The 14105-nt window shown below is 39.2% G+C and overlaps 1 protein-coding gene across 1 annotated transcript in view; it reads left to right on the forward strand.

Moving 5' to 3' along the window:
* Positions 1 to 14105, forward strand: part of LOC126875440 (uncharacterized) — a 134748-nt gene that overhangs the window by 46421 nt on the left and 74222 nt on the right. The window lies entirely within an intron of this gene.

Raw genomic sequence — 14105 nt, forward strand, 5'->3', positions numbered from 1 at the left:
ATAAAAGTCGGTTAATCTTTCTTTTCGAAAATTCAGAGATTCATCCGTTACGGGTTCCCTACGTACTCGTACAAAAAATACAGGCCAGTTAGAAGTACAATTAATTGACCCTAACATCGCCGTACAAGGAGTCCTAATAGACTTCGCGAGCCCAGAATAGTACGTGATAGAACAAGCGACTTAATTACAGCCAAAAATCATAAAGCCTAGTAATTCGCCGTTCGCGAGCCCTGTGTTACTCGTGAAGACGAACAATGGTTCAGATAGATGATAGGTAGATTTTCGAGAACTAAATAAATATACGGTCGCGGATCGGTATCCTTTACCCCTCATTGCGGATCAAGTCGCGAGATTGCAAAAGCGAGATATTTTATTATTCTGGACATGGCCGGTGGGTTTCTCCAAATCCCTATTCATTCTAATTCTAGGAAGTATACAGCATTGATTACACTCGATGAACAATTTGGATAATAAGTTGTTGTTTTCTTCGAATTCTTTTGTGCCTTTGTTCGACCCATTCGATGTCCTTTGTTTGCATAACATAAGTGCGTGCGCGTTTAATGTTTCTTCCGGAAGTCATTTTCGGGACGGCGATACTATGCTGACCCTGTTGAAAATGGGGATTCTTATACTTTCGGACAACCCTAATAATTGTGCAGCTCATACTTGTCTAAATATTCTAATATTTATGTTCTTCCTTGCTACAATTTTGTAAACCATCAAAGCGTTTACTACGGAAATCCTTAGGAGACGTCGCGAATACGTATGAGTTACGGTCCGGCACCCTCCATCATAAAATACAGAGAAAAGGTAGAACTCTCTGCTTGCCCATCGTTCCAAGAGGGCTTAGGTGGCCCGTTATTAACCATGTGCAACAGTCAATTATGCACTTAGGTTGGGATAAAACGCTTGAGAAACTGTGCGAGTGTTACTGGTTCGAAGGAATGGCGGAGTATGTTCGCGAATTCGTAGAGAACTGTCACGCTTGTCAAGTTTCGAAGGCCAGTTCAGGTAAAATACGAGCTGAATTACATCCTATACCTAAGACCAGCATACCTTGGCATACAGTTCACGTGGACATAACGGGCAAACTAAGCGGTAAAAGTGGTTCGAAAGAATATGTCATTGTTTTGGTCGACGTCTTCACTAAATTCGCATATCTGCATCATACTCGTAAAGTAGATTTCCTTAGTACCGTTAAAGCACTTACGTACTATATTTTTATTCGGCAGTCCTTGCCGGACAATAGCGGATCAAGAGAGGTGTCCTAACGGATTCCATGATTTCTGGCAAGGTAAACACTAAAACTCCTCTTAATCTCAATCGGTGCGAGTAGGGCCAACGGTCAGGTAGAGCGTATTACGGGTACGTTGAAAATTATGTTCACGATCATAGAAACGACCGGGCGGTCGTGGCTAGACGCGGTTGGCAAAATACGGCTGGCTTTAAATTGCACCACCAACCGCGTGACTAAATCGAGCCCATTGGAACTATTAATTGGTGGAACAGCAAAGACCTTACGACTCGTTGATACCCGATAATATCGAAGAAAAAGAAGTAGATATCTGTGATGTAAGACAGCGGGCAATAGAGGATATAGAAATTAGTGCTAGGTACGATAAAGGTGGAGTTGACAAAACTAAAGCTAAGGTAGTTAGGTTTAACCTTGGTGATTTTGTATTATGCAAAAACGAGGAAAGAAACCAGACGAAGTTAGATCCGAAATTCAGAGGTCCATTCGAGATAGCAAAGATTTTGGAAGGAGATAGATATACTTTAAAAACCTTAGACGGCAAACAATCATATAAGGACAGACATGACAGACTGAGAAAGATGCTAGAAAGTTGCGCCCTTGCTGATGTCGTGTAAAATTAAGGTAAAAAATAAGGAACTTGTTAATTTCCGAAAAGGAGATTAAGTTCTTTTTATTTTTTTACTCAATTTATACAATTTTTTCGGTTCGCGATGATACACTTTCGATACTTGGATTAGTTAAGAATTTTTTTATTAGACTGACTGGATGATTTTGAAGGGAGCATTTATATTCTTCCATTCGTTGGAGTGGGAGAAGGTTTTGTTTATACTTAGTGTAAATTTCGGAGAACGGCTGGAGTGATCGAATGCCATTCAGGCGGCTGAGAACGGATGGTGACCGGACGGTCACACGCGATAAGGCGTTCGGAATTTCGGTTTGTTATATACAGTTGCTCGAATTTCGTCTGTGACATTCCCCCCTTCTTAGATTGAACTTGATCCCTCAAGTTTTCTTCAGAAGATTTTTGTGGAATCGGACTTGACGTGGCTTGAAAATTACAGCTGATTCCTCCTCTTCATCTGAGTGGTATGTGTTGGTTGGAATATAGATGTTGGGTGTTGAGCCCAGGGTGAGTGGCACTGGTGGGGCTGTCGCATTGTGGCTGTTGATTACAGTTTCATTTCGGCAGCAAAATAAATTGATACATAATTTGTTCGGTATACATTTCCTGATGCATTTGAATACCCCTATTTTGTTTAATCCATATATACCTAGTATGCCTAATGCTATGTACCCTAATATCTGGAGCGTGGTTAGTCCCCAATACTGTATATTTTTAATTCTGTGTTCGAAATTAAGAGTTTCTATCTCGTCGCCTATTTTATCGATCGTTGTTTTATAGCCTTGTAAATTATCTATTATTTTCGGTGCTCGCTCGAGTTTATCTAATAGATGAGTGAAACTATCGTTTGTTTTGAGCGCTAGGGTTTTTGTTTTGATTTCGTATATGACTTCGTTTTTTGTTTCGCCTATACGCATGTGTTCGTCTTTGTACAATATATCGCAAGAAGTGTTATCTCTTATGATGGAAGGCTTGTCAAGTTTTTGTAAGGTATGTTTCGTTTGGCAAATTGTGTCTATTTCTATCGGATTTGCTGGTATCGCAATGTAACAGTTGCTAGTTTTGAGCGGTATAAAGCTAATGTCTTCAATCTTAAGTACAGTTATTTGACAATGTTCAATGTGTGGTTTGAAATTTATTATTTCGCTGCGACAATCGGTTCTTGAATTTCTGTCATGGATTGGTAGTGTTTGTTTGCATATAGTGGTTCCGGCTCGATTCTTACAAAGTTTGTTGAAATACTCGATATCAGCGTTTATAAATGAAAGACCTGAAGTTAAATATATCTGATGTTCGACTACTGGAGCCAAAAATACTCCATTTCTTTTACTCGGGATAGGATATACTTGTAATATGTTCCATTCTGTGTTAGAGACTAAAGGTACTATGATCTTGAAAAATATTTTGTCATCTATTGTGAAGATTTTAAGATCACTGATGTCGAGTATGAATTGAAAATGTTCGGTTTTGGCAGAAATCGCGGTGTTGTACATCTGGCTACCTATTGTCTTGGCGTAATTTTCTATGAATTCATTGGGGTCAAGTATTTGTGGACTAATTATTCCTTGTTTGCCTAATATCATGACGTTAAGTATTTCATCTAATTGGAAGTGTAAAGTTTGCATCGCGGTGTCGACTTTCATGATCATCTTAAGCATAGATCTATTGATATTTGCCTGCTGTTGTAATTTTAATATATCACTATATGATCTCTCTAAGTGTTTTAGGTTTTCTGAGTTTACAATTTTTCTAATAAGTGATGTTTGATTAGCTATTATGGTCTTGATTTTATTATTATCATCGAATAGTTTGTCCATATTTTTGTTTATGAGCGTAAGATCATCATCGTCGAGAGTCCCGAACAGACTTTTCGATACGGAACCTATGATGTTAAGCAAACCTCGTGTGCTCCGGGTATGTGTTAACGCTTTCAAGTGTTTTGCGAGTTGTTTTAGGTTATTGATGCGATTTTGTAATCCGCCTAACTCTTCGACGTATTGTTTGCTGATTGCACGTGAGTCTATTGTTAATTTATATGATTCTATTGCGCTTATCTGTTCGTATATGTCGCTAGTGTCTAATCCTACTATTACATTGGCAGTGTCGCTGTATAAATATCCTTTTCCTATGTTTTCTACGAATACAGAGTTTCCTTCTAATGGTGTAATATTTATTTGCGCGGATACTATTCCGGCAAAGAGGAGCGTCGACCTGGAAAGTAAGGTTTTAAACGATTACCGTGTATCTTTTTGTCTTGAATCAGATAGTATGGAGTACATACTTTATCAATCGTGTACGGTCCTAACCATTCCACATCAAGTTTATGCCTTTTATGATCGTTATGTATTAAAACAGAGTCTCCTTCTTTGAAAACTGATTGAGGTTTTATAATTTTACGTTTTTGATCGCGCTGATATCGCTGTTTACTTTTGATCAATGTTTCGCGAGCGTGTCGGAGTCTAGAGTCCCATTCCTTTTTGCGGAACGTGACTTCGTCTGCGTATGTGCGTTGGGGATTCTTGGATATTGTGGAGGGAAGATTGGCTTCGTGTCCGAATGTGAGTTCGAATGGCGTGTAACCAGTAGAGTCGTGTATCATTGTGTTATATGCAAGGCATACAAAGTTAATTTGATCGTCCCATTTTTCATCCGAATTTCGCTGTATCGATTTTAACATGTCTGTTATTACTGCGTGTGTCCGTTCTAACGATCCGTTACTTTGTGGGTGGAAGGATGTCGTTTTGATATGTTTGATTTTGAACGCGTCTTCGTACTGTTGCATTAAACTAGATATAAAATTCTGTCCGCGGTCAGTTAATATCTTTTTTGGAGCGGAAAAGATGTAAATGTAATGATTCAAGAGTGCGTTCCAAATTGTTTCCGTTTGCTGAGTTTTTAGTGGTACGAGTATTAAGTATTTTGTCAATTCGTCATGTATGGATAGAATGTACTGATTGCCTTTTTTCGTCTTTTTCAGTGGGCCTAATAAGTCCATAGCAATTTTATCGTTTGGTTCGAGGGGTGTGTCGGTGATACAAGGTTCTTCGCGCGGTCTGATACGTGTAGTTTTAGATGTTTGGCAGGTGTCGCATGATTCTATATGTTGTTGTATACGTTTCATCAAATCTGGTACTCTGTGCCGTTCACGAATGCGGTCGTATGTCTTTTGTATACCGGGGTGTCCTACTAAATCGTGATTTTCTTTCAATAATTCGTCTATTTCTTCGTCGCTATATGTTTGAATTGGTTCCCATGCAAAATTTAATTCTTTTACGGTGTCGTTCAGGAATAGTAAAATTTGTTTGATCGCGTTCTTTTCGGTCTCTGTGAAACTGTCGTCGCCTATACCTATCTTTTCGTTTATATGAATAATTTCGTTTAATTTAGTTAACCATTCGATTCTGTCGTAATTTCTTAGCTCTGTTTTGGATAATTGATAGAAAGATTTACGGTTCGGAGTCATTTTGAGAATTTTGGGTAACGCGTCGGTAGATTTTTCCCAATCGTGATATTTTTTTATCGAGTTCTATGTTCAAATTTTCGCGTCGTCTGGTCAGAACATGTATTCTAGATAGTGCGTCGGCTGCAGTATTATCTTTTCCTTTCGTGTATTCTATGTCGTATTCGTATTCTTCTAGTTTTAATCGCCATCTCATCAAGCGTGATGAGGGGTCTTTGCAATTCTGTAACCATTTTAGTGCTTGGTGATCGGTTCGGATGAGGAATTTCCGTCCTAACAGATATTGTCGGAGGCGTTTCACGGCCCATACTATTGCTAAAAGTTCTTTTTCTGTAGTGGAATAGTTTCGTTCCGGTGGGTTTAGAGTTCGCGAGATATAACAACATGGATGTCCGTCCTGTGATAAGATTGCACCTATACCTTCGTTACTGGCGTCAGTCGTTAATGTGAATGGTTTCGCAAAGTCTGGGAATTTTAGTACGGGTGATGAACAGAGTTTGTTTTTTAATGTCTGGAATGCTTCCTGGGTTTTATCTGTCCAATGAAATGGTGTCTCCTTTTTTGTAAGTTCGGTCAATGGTTTCGCGATCTTAGAAAAGTTTCTGATGAACTTACGGTAATAACCTGCTAGTCCTAAGAACGATTTGATGTCTGTGGGATTACGTGGCTGTTTGAAATTGCTAACGGCTTCTAATTTTTTGGGATTTGGCTTTACACCTTCGGCGGTTACTATATGTCCAAGATATTCTAATTCTGGTTTGAGAAATTCGCATTTGTCCGGCTGTATTTTGAGTCCGAGTTCGCGTAGGCGTTGCAATACTATCGCGAGGTTGCTATTGTGCTCTTCAATCGACTGTCCGAATATTATAATGTCGTCTAAATATACGAAGCAATGTTTATTTATGAGTCCTCTTAGCGCGGTATCCATCATGCGTTGAAATGTTGCAGGTGCATTCTTTAAACCGAATGGCATCCTATTGTAATGATAGTGTCCTTGTGGTGTGGAGAATGCTGTGTACTTTTTAGAGTCTATGTCCATTGGGATTTGGTGGAATCCGGAGGATAAATCGAGGGCTGAGAAGAATTTTGCGTTGCCTAGTTGGGATAGTATGTCGTCTATGTCAGGTAATGGATATGCGTCCTGGTCAGTTAGTTCGTTTATTTTTCTGAAGTCTATTACAATTCGCCATTTCTGTTTCCCTGAGGCGTCTGCCTTTTTTGGTACTACCCAGACTGGTGAATTGTAAGGAGAATCAGATGGTTCTATAATGTTCTTTTGTAGCATTTCGTCCATTTGTCGTTTGATTTCTTCTTTATGGCATTCAGGCGGTCGGTAAGATTTTGTGTTAATGATTTTATTTTCTTTTAACGTTATTGTGTGTTTAGCAAGATTAGTGCATGGTAATAAGTCGGTCTCTAGATTGAATACGTCGAGGTAGAACAGCAATATCTTTTCGATTGGTTCACGGAGGGTTTTCTCTATATGCGAAAGTCTAACTAAATCTTTAAACGTGGAGACTTGATCATACGTATTTGAATTTTCGATAAAATTAGTCATTTTGGCTGGGCACTCACCACCATTGATAAAGCATATCGTTGTCGGTTTTCCTTCCAGGTAGACTGTTTTTGACACTGCTTGTTTTGGAGGTACGTCGTTTTCCTGTTGCAATAAAAGTATATTATTGTCAAGTTTTAATTTTTGATTCGAGAGTTCAAATTTGAATTTAGATAGGGCTGGCAAACCGAGTATGCCGTCTTCTATAATTGGAAAGTTGTCTTCTACCACAAAAAATTCTAGAGTTTTGCCAAATAGTTTTATCAAAGCGTGTTCGTTGGTTTTAAATTTAGAGTGTCCCATCGAGGATTTCCGTTCTTTTGTTATTCTTGGTCGTAATACGCATCTTCGCTTGAGTATATTAATTCCTGCTCCGCTGTCAATGAGGAATTTATGTCGCTGTCCGTCGGATCGTAAAAGTACTGTGGGTAGTCTTCCTGTTGTGGCGTTAATTCGTAGGTCTGGTCTATTGGTTCTTCTATTTCTTCCTTGTATGTCTCGAGATTGTGGACTGCTGGTGGTCTCGGAAATTGGCTGGGTGTTCGAAAATTTTTACATTGACTGGAGACATGTCCGATTTGGTTGCATTTGAAGCATTTTAATTGTGTCCTTTGGGCAAGTGGTATTTGTTCGGTTTGTCGGAAGCTTCTTGGCATTGGATTGGGTGTTGGAGTTGGTTTTTTAGTGATCGGATTAGGATTATTGGTTGTTAGTCGTTGCTGCTCAGGAAGTCGTAATCGTTCTATTGGTTTTGGTCGTCGATTTCGATCTTCCCTGAAGAATCGCTCGATGTCGGTGGCTTTCTTTTCGGCTTCAAGGATATTGTATGGTGGATTGGCGAGTAGTAATTGTCCTATTTCGCCTTTCAGGCCTCGGATAAAATCGATCACGGAGTCTTTTAAAATCCTGTCGTTCATAGCTCGTCTAGTAATTTCGTCACGGTATTCGTTCGTTATACTGTATTGTAACTTATTGAGCGCTCTGCGGAACCTGATGATATAATTTTGCACACTTTCGTCGTGACGCTGTCTCGTTTCGCGTAGCTGGTCTTGATGTTCTCTAACAGAGTCTTGGGTGGCTACGTTTCGTCTCAGGGCATCGTACAGGTGTCCGTATTCGTATATCGGTATATTGCAGATGGCCATTGCGGCTTTACCCGCGATTTTCCCGATTTTGATCATTTTTAATAGTAGCGTGGGTTCGCTACACATGGCTCGTAATTCGCGTACTTCGCGTATGAATCCTTCTACTCCGATATTGTCTTCGCCGTTTAATTGCGGAATACATACTATCGCGTCTTTGGCCCGTAAGCTCGGCGGGGCGAATTGCGGTGGACGGTCTTCGTAAGAGGGATGGTTGCCTTCTTCTGTTCGAATTGGAACGCATGGTGGGGAAGTTCTATCTCTCGCGGCAACAGATTCGTCCATAGTAATAAGGGAGCCTAGTTCTGTAGTAGCGTCGCGTCCTATTTTTATTTTAGAGATATTTTTGCCTAATAGTTCTATTTCCGCTGCACGCTTCTTATTTTCACTGTCGGCCGTCCGTTGTGTCTCTTCTACACGTTGCGCAAGAATTTCAATTTGTTTTTGTATCACGTCGAGTATGGCACGAATCGAATTGTCCGTACCTCCGTTTGTAGAAACGGTTTCAATAGTTTCGACTTTGTCTTTTCGTGATGTGGGCATGATTCTAATTGAGCTTATTGAGTCTGAACTACTGTTGCTATTTGGACTCGAAGCGCTTGAGAAACTGGGTTTTCTCACACGGTATCGTGAAAATGAATCCAGATTTTTCAGCTTACCGTAGTAGCTATGACCGTTGAGGAGTCTCAGGGATGTTTCCTCTCTGGCAGGTTCTAGATTCCGAATCTTATTCGTAGGCTTGCTCTGCGCTGACCGTAGTCCTCTCGTCTAGTTTCACCGTAGTGGAACGTTGAAAGTTGCTGCAGGGCTTCGTAGTAGCAAAGATTCGCACTGGGTCCGTTGATCCTTCGATCTTCAATGATGCGCGTACGCCGAAATCGTAATTTCGTTTGCACTGAAGTGAATAGATCCTGGCACGGATCGCCAAAAATGTCGTGTAAAATTAAGGTAAAAATAAGGAACTTCTTAATTTCCGAAAAGGAAATTAAGTTCTTTTTATTTTTTTACTCAATTTATACAATTTTTTCGGTTCGCGATGATACACTTTCGATACTTGGATTAGTTAAGAATTTTTTTATTAGACTGACTGGATGATTTTGAAGGGAGCATTTATATTCTTCCATTCGTTGGAGTGGGAGAAGGTTTTGTTTATACTTAGTGTAAATTTCGGAGAACGGCTGGAGTGATCGAATGCCATTCAGGCGGCTGAGAACGGGTGGTGACCGGACGGTCACACGCGATAAGGCGTTCGGAATTTCGGTTTGTTATATACAGTTGCTCGAATTTCGTCTGTGACACTGAGATGGACGTCTGCGGTGATGACAACGATGGTGATAATAACGATGCAAGTGCACTGACCTCAGAGGATCATTAACACCACGTTGTGGTCGTAGTGTATACCCACAGTGACGTTTTGCGTATCTGCAATATATCCACTGTGATGTCTCATACATCTGTAATATACCCACAGTGATGTTTTGCGTATCTGCAATATATCCACTGTGATGTCTCATACATCTGTAATATACCCACAGTGATGTTTTGCGTATCTGCAATATATCCACTGTGATGTCTCATACATCTGTAATATACCCACAGTGACGTTTTGCGTATCTGCAATATATCCACTGTGATGTCTCATACACCTGTAATATACCCACAGTGACGTTTTGCGTATCTGCAATATATCCACTGTGATGTCTCATACATCTGTAATATACCCACAGTGACGTTTTGCGTGTCTGCAATATATCCACTGTGATGTTTCATACATCTGCAATATACCCACAGTGATACACCCAACTTAGCAATATGATCCAACCAACTGAGATTCATCAGTGTACGAAATCGAACATGATCTGTCGTGTCATTACGGTCTGGCGACTCACAGAACGCAACTAGCACTTTGAATACAAATTATAACGCTACAAATTCTTGTTCTCTTTTAGTTTTGTGTTGTCAAGCCTCCGAACGAAATTTTGTTATTGCACTTGGACCCTTGACTTACTTGGACATTTAGTTAAATCGTAAATAATGTCAGTTGCATCGAATCTAATGTAAGAAAGCACGATATTTTAGTTACACACGAGGACGTGTGATAGTCAGGATGCCCGTGTCGGAGATGGAAGAACACCGGAGTCTGTAATTGAACAATTGTAGTTATTCAATTCGATTGTAATTGTTCGAGAGTTGTGATAATGAGTTTGGGCTCGAGGCGACAGTCAGTCGCCGAACGTAGCCGCGGTCACGGGATGAACGCTTTGCCTAGCAAAGGTATGGAGTAATTCTATAGCTCTCCTTAAAAAGGAAATAGATGTAACACTGGACAGTAAACATTCCAACCGTATCTGTCTCGTAGCTCGCCACACGCAGACCCTATTCTTCGAGTAAGATGATTGTCAGATGTCGATGAGTCTCCGCAGTACATATTCAGCTAGCCCGAGGGCCCGTTATAAATCTTAAGATTTAGATAACTAAAGTCCTTCAAACAGACAAACAGTCTTTGTCTCAACTACGGGAAAATAGGGGAGACCCATTTTTCAACGAGCTGCGTCTCCCACTAGCAACTTTCCTTCGAGGGCGGCTAGCATCTTTTTCTAACCACCGATATGGAGATTGACCAATTAGCAGCAACGCCAATTTCCCTTACTTTCTGAACGAAGGCTCTTCTCGACGAATCCGATGATCTCGTCTCCTTAGACAGACCCCATTATAGTTTTCCTCTGTGGCATCATCGGGACGGGAAAGTCATTCTCTCTCGCGATCTCATCGACGAAAAGAGTAACCCTTTACGACCAGTGAATATTGCGCGTCCGACTTAGATTTTGTGAGCACGCTCATCTATCATCCCGTCGACCGCGGATTCGTTATTGAACCTAGGATCATTGTCATTAGTTTCTCGAGTATGTAATTACCACGGTTACTTGTCCGGTACTATAATAATCGTATTTGCACTAGCTAATGTCTTCTCTATTGCATAACGACAACGTGTAATCCAAACGAATATTCGTTTTACGCCCCTAACACTAATTCTAATGTAAACCCGACATATTTATAATATTATTAATTTTGTATTAATACAATAATAATATCGTATCATTATTATATTATTTATTTATTTTTGTGCTTGTATTGTCTTTTATTCGTAATATATTATCGCAATATAATAACAAAATTAGTTTAAGGGCTAATAGAACCTTAATGATTTTTTTCAAATGAACGGGTCATTTGCAAACCATGCTATAATATTTTGCCAAATGTCCTACTGTACAAATTGTAGAATGTAAATAAATAAATAAGTAAATAAAAAAAATGTGCAAACCATGATTACTTTGAGACATTTGTTCCTCGTGGTAAGTACTATATGATGCAGTAAAAAAATTTGATCTTGAAAATCATGCTCATAATCAGTTGCGAATCATTTTTTTTAGCAGATCTCCGCAGATTTGAAAATGTGGAATCACACCCCGCTCCCAAAAGCAATGACAAATAATTTTTTTATACCTTGTACGTTATATTCTGCCTATATGTAAATATATGTGACTGTGAATTGCAGACACGGACGTATGTGTTTATTTCCTTGTTTTTATTTTAAAGGAACATCACATATGTTGGTCTTTTCACTCGGTTCGCGAACTCTGCGAGCTCATAAAAATCTATTCCAACACAATGTTCCATATGCGAGCGAAGCGGCTTGAACAGTGTTTCTCTATTATACGTAAATACATAGTATACATTGTTTTTTATGAATATTTCTTTATTGTTAATTTCTTAAGGAATAACGGGCGATGGCTAAAATCTTCTAGAAATTGCTCAAGAAAATGTCCTTGACAACATATGTCAAAGTGAACATCATTAGCAAATGTTCTGACGGATCATATCCCTTTTAACAAGTATAAGAGAGAAAGCAGGATGTGACTTTTATTGATATAACTGTTTTACTATACTAACAATAAGAGGAAAATTGAACAAAACAAAAGCTAATTAATTACATATATGTCGGAGATGAAAGGAAAACTGGAGCCTTTCCTTTGCAATTTTGGGAAAGTCCTCTAATGCTATAGCCTAGATTTTATCATAGCTGTAATTAAGCAATTGTTGTCATTCAATCTGATTGTAATTCTTCGATATTTGTGACAGAGAAAGTGGGTTCGAGGTGACAACTGGTCGCCGAACGTAGCCACGGTCACGAGATTGTCACGTAAACTTAGGGGTTGGTTGATGAAACAAAATAGCTGAGTCGTAACACAACTATTGTCTTTATTTTCTAGCACAGCACAGGTTTACACAGATCGGAGAGATGCTCACTGTTCGATGATTTTGTCTATTTTCCACAGGTGTTCTCGTCTCATTACGGAGGAAAGCTCGGTGTGGGTGCGCCCTTTTTAATTAACAACGCGGATTCGCTGTTCGCACCTTCCGTTAGGAAAAGTGAGGGTAACGATACACGATGCCAATTGGTTATAGGTCATGTTAATAAATGAAGATAGGAGGAAAAAGCCTCCTACCAACGTGGCTAGTAGGTAATATTGTTTATGGGAAAAACCAGCTTTTTCGTCAGTCAAGCATTGGGTTTTCCGTATTAAATAACTACCTGCTTTCCCCGTAATTAGTAAGGACGTATAACGACCTAAGGGTTGTTTCAACGACTATCCATAAACAGATAGCAGAAATAATAAACTTAAAATGTTTAGGTTTATGGTGGGTCCCTGGGGTAATTGAGAGTTCGCGGTGAAGACCTGCACACATCCTGCCTCTAATATGAATTGACGTTACAGGATAAACGTTTTGCCTGACGTGTGGAGCGGTTGTATGGTTTTCCCTAGAAATGTGGTTGTGGCGGCATACGGCCTCAAGAACGGGCCTGGCCACATAGGATTGTACTTCGGAGATGTCGATATAATGGGACACACGTTGTATTAGGAATCAAACTCCAGACAGAAACTGCCTAGTAACGGCGTTTGGAACTTTCTCGATGCTTCCAGCGAGCATGTAACAAAGAAATTCAGTCGTACCGCGAGAAAAATTTTCATCAGATCATCATTCATGTGACCGCCTTGGAAAGTGATACATCGAGCAGTTTACCGAGTGTCTCAGCAATCGTATTTTTGTGTCTAAAATTATTCTACGCATAGTAAAGAGTTATCCCGTTGGCTGTGGATTCGTTTGAAGCCAAGAACATTGTTAATAGCGTTTATTAAACTCATTATTCGTTAAACGTATTATTCGTAAAACATATTATTCGTTAATCTCATTATTCTATTAACTTATTATTCGTAAAACATATTATTCGTTAATCTTATTATTCGTTAAACTTATTATTCGTTAATCTTATCATTCGTTAAACTTATTATTTGGTAATCTTAGCATTCATTAAACTCAATATTCATTATACTTTGTAAAATCTTGTATATACGCGTAAATATAATCCCTGTTGTGTAAAACGATGGCTAATTCAAACGAAGAATCGTTATGCGCCCTGGATTCTAATGTTAAACCGACATATATGTTTAGTTGATTGTAATTTGTGAAGTAGTTTATTTCTGGATCTGGTTGTTTGGGATTGTCTGCGGTGGTTTCGTTTGAGAATGTGCGGACTGTTTTGTTTAGCGTTTTGTCTTGTTCCATTTCATTTTTGAGTTTGTTTGTTTCGGCGATGATAATTCTGTTTAGTTGATATCGGCCCATGTGTTCGTTTTGTGTGTGTATTTTGGAAAAGTGGGTGCCGATAATGTCTAGTTTTTCTGTTGTTTTAGTTATTATGAAGTTACCCTCGGTGTCTTTGATGGTGTTGTGTTTCGTTATAACTGCTTCTTGGATGAGGGATGCTTTTTCTGGGGGCAATTTGAGAGGTGAGATGGGTTTTGTCCTTTTGGTCTGAAGATTTGATTTATTTGGGGGAACATGTGGGCTGAGTCGTTTTGGAGATGTCTCTTATTTTATTTGTCCAGTAATGGTTTATAGAGTTTGTGAATTCTTGTTTCATTTGCGCTTTTATTTTGTATAGTAGGTACTTTAGGATTTCTAATTCTTCTCTTTTGTCGTAAGAATAGTTAAATTTTATGTTGTTT

The sequence above is a fragment of the Bombus huntii genome, chromosome 18 (assembly GCF_024542735.1).
Source record: "Bombus huntii isolate Logan2020A chromosome 18, iyBomHunt1.1, whole genome shotgun sequence".
Taxonomy (NCBI): domain Eukaryota; kingdom Metazoa; phylum Arthropoda; class Insecta; order Hymenoptera; family Apidae; genus Bombus; species Bombus huntii.